This window comes from Populus trichocarpa, chromosome 6, assembly GCF_000002775.5.
Source record: "Populus trichocarpa isolate Nisqually-1 chromosome 6, P.trichocarpa_v4.1, whole genome shotgun sequence".
Taxonomy (NCBI): Eukaryota; Viridiplantae; Streptophyta; class Magnoliopsida; order Malpighiales; family Salicaceae; genus Populus; species Populus trichocarpa.
The window spans coordinates 14,733,611-14,736,992 of record NC_037290.2 but is presented as its reverse complement, the minus strand read 5'-3'; positions in this window follow the sequence as shown (position 1 = coordinate 14,736,992).

Genomic DNA, 3,382 nt, shown 5'->3' with positions numbered 1-3,382 from the left:
ATAAAGACACCAACACCAAATTATATTGTTTTCAAGTTGTAATTTCGAGTAGAAGTTGGCTAGTAAGACTGTTAGAATTTTAATTACATGAGAGATAAATTTGACAAGCACACTAAGTATTTTCATGCATCACAACATCCATTATCATTACTCTATATTCAAACAAACTCTCATTTCCTATGTCATAACTCAATTCTGAGTTATTCCTCAAAAAACAATTTCTTTTTCAAAAAAAATATAAATAAATAAATAAAGGCTGGCGACGTGAAGCAAGCAGACATGGAAGGATTCAAAAAAAAATATAAATAAAAACCAAACTGCAATTTTGGAGAAAATTCAAGGCCTAGTTGTACCCCAATATGCCAAAAAAGAAGAAAAATGCAAATTTAAGGTCAAATTAAATGATTATTGAACGAATTTGCATGAAAATTAAGTCCAAGGACATAATTAAATTTTTAATAGGCCAATTTGATTTAATCATGGGCCAATTTGAATTTTAATTATGTTTAAGAATTAATTTGGGTCCAATTGAAGGATTTAATTAAGTGCAAGGACTTAATTATACTTTAAATGGGTCAAATTAATTTTATTTAGGGCTTAATTGGTGAAACATTAAGTTTGGGAGCCTAATTTGGGTTTAATTGAGAAGATTGAAATTTTAAGAGACCAAATTTAAATTTTACAAAGCTAATTGTTTGAAATTAGGGGCCAAATTGCAAGAAAATTAAAGTTTTGAGGTCAATTAGGGGTTAAATTGACAAAATTCGCATCCAAGGACTAATCTGCAAAAAGCGCCAAACTATAGGGGTTTAATTGACAAAATCCAGGGGTCAAATTGAAAAAATTGAAAGTTTAATGGTCAATTAGGGGTGAAATTGCATAAATCCAAGACCAAGGACCATAATGCAAAAGGCGCGTAAATACAGGGCTGAAGTTGAAGTTCCGCAGGGGCCTAATTGCATTAAATCAAACGTGTATGGTCAATTAGGGGTTCAATTGAAACAAATTGAAAGCTAGAGGACTACATTGAACTTCGGCAAAATCCCTAATTCAAAACTAAAACGGCGTTGTTTTTTGTATAAAAAAAAAGGGAGACCACGCGACGCGTCGCCTGGTCACTGTTCATTGTCTTCCCCGTGAACGCTGCTCGGGTAGCAGTTTTGCAGGTGCATTTAATGCCTCGTATGTCCCCCAAAATTGACAACACATGCACCAAAATGGTCACCTGAAATCCCTCTATCCGAGCAGGTGACTGGCCTAAAGTAGCCAACTCGGGCAGCCTTGGACTGTCAGATTTGGCAGTTCAAGGTACATACTTTGAACCAACAGTTTGGATTCTTCCAGTCAAATCAAGGGCTGGAAATTTTTCCCCGGTGAAGACAAGATTGCCCTCTTCCACCGCCTATAAATACAGGTGGATTTCATGGCCTGAGGGAGGAGAAAATCAGGTCCAAAGTCGGCCAAAAACCAGCCTTTCTGCCCTGTTTCTGTAGTTTTTTTTCTCTCCCTCTCTCCCCCCGTCATTCCAGCCACCAACCAGAGCCACCACCAGCTCCACCACAGGTAGCTAGCCCAACCACAAGCCGGCCACCCCCACACCTGAAACAACCACCGTTTCTTCATCTCTCTCATTTCTGCAGAAGTCTTCCTCTTCTCCCCGTGAACGACTCCGGCCATCGTTCCTCGTAGAAACTTACTATGCAAAGTCAAAAGAAAATGAATTTTCCAATGCCTTTGCACCATAAGCATTGTAAAGAGGGGGCAACTGTTGTAACTCAATTTTGGATTCACCAAGATTTTCTTGAATGTTATTTTATTTCTATTATTATTTATAAAAATCCAAAAAAATTAAGAAAAAGTTTAAAATTCAAAAAAATATTTTTCTCGAGTCAACCGTCTTTTCAATCAAAACCGATTCCACCGGGTCAATACGGGTCAAACCATGTCAACCAGGGTAAAAAATGAGTTTTCAGGCCGTTTCGGGTCAAAACTGTCATTTTCTGTCAAAACCGATCCCACCGGGTCAATACGGGTCAAACCATGTCGACCAGGGTAAAAAATGAGTTTTCAGGCCGTTTCGGGTCAAAACCGTCATTTTCGATCAAAACCAAGTCCACCGGGTCAATTCAGGTCCAATCATGTCGACCGGGATAAAAAATAAGTTTCAGGCCATTTTGGGTCAAAACTGTTATTTTTGGTCAAAACCCGGTCCACCGGTTTGATACCCATCGAAAGTTTTTTTTTTTTTTAGTGTCTCAACATAATTTTCAGTCATTAAAATTGATTTTTAGCGGTTGAATCGGGCTTTTTCTAATACTGATTTGAGTTTTTAATTTTACCTATATAAATATTTATTATTATATATAATAAAACAAAATTAATAATACAAAATTTGTCATACTAGGCGAGGCAGTTGCGCCTATAGTAGGCGGAGTAGCTGTGACCATGAAATTTTTCTTTAAAGCAGATTCATGCCAACTGCATTAGATTTATGTCCCCTATCATTGGCTATAAATAGCCAGTTACATATCAGAGCATCTCCAATGGAGAAGCTAAATAGATAGCCAAAAATAAAAAACCAATATTTTGGCTTTTCTTTGCTTGTTTTGCACTCTAAGGGGAAAGCCAAACAAAATGCTAAAATGCCTTTTCTCTCCCACAAATGCTATTCCTACATATCTCTCTAAAGAGCCAAAATCAACAAAGTGGGGCCACTAAAAAAATAAACCAATTAAATGTAGCCATGTGGAAAAAAAAAATAACATCAAACTTATTAAGAAATAATAAAACACTTGTTTCTTCCACTTCAATATAAATGGCTTTTTTTCATTGGAATAGATATGGTAAAAAAAGTTATATTTATACTATTCAAAATGCTATTTTATCAATTTAACTTTTCAAAATAGCATTTTGCATTAGAGATGCTATCATTGGCTAAAGGGAGAGCCAGTTACAATTCGCCAGAAAAGAAAAAAAAAGAAGAAGAAAAAAAAGAGAGGAGATTTGGATTACTATTTGAGTTTTTTTTCAGTTTTTCTTCACGTGAGTAAGATATTGATTTAAAAAAAAACAATTTGAAAAATATCAAAAATATCATAACCGTTAGATCTAATAGTATTTAGTTCTGGACCTTTGATTTAATAGGATACAATAGGGCTTACCACACTAGATTACCACACTAGATTAAAACCCAAATCCATCTCAGCCCTTAAAACAATCTGCCCTTTGATCCTGTTGTGCCACGTCACCAGGTGTACCAAGCTCTCGGTACACCGCACCATACCAAGTCAAAAATCAGACCATCCGGACCGTCCGATCAACTTACAGATCAAGCCAAGCCGCATGATTAGTTCATCCGCGATCTAACGGTTAACAACCTTCA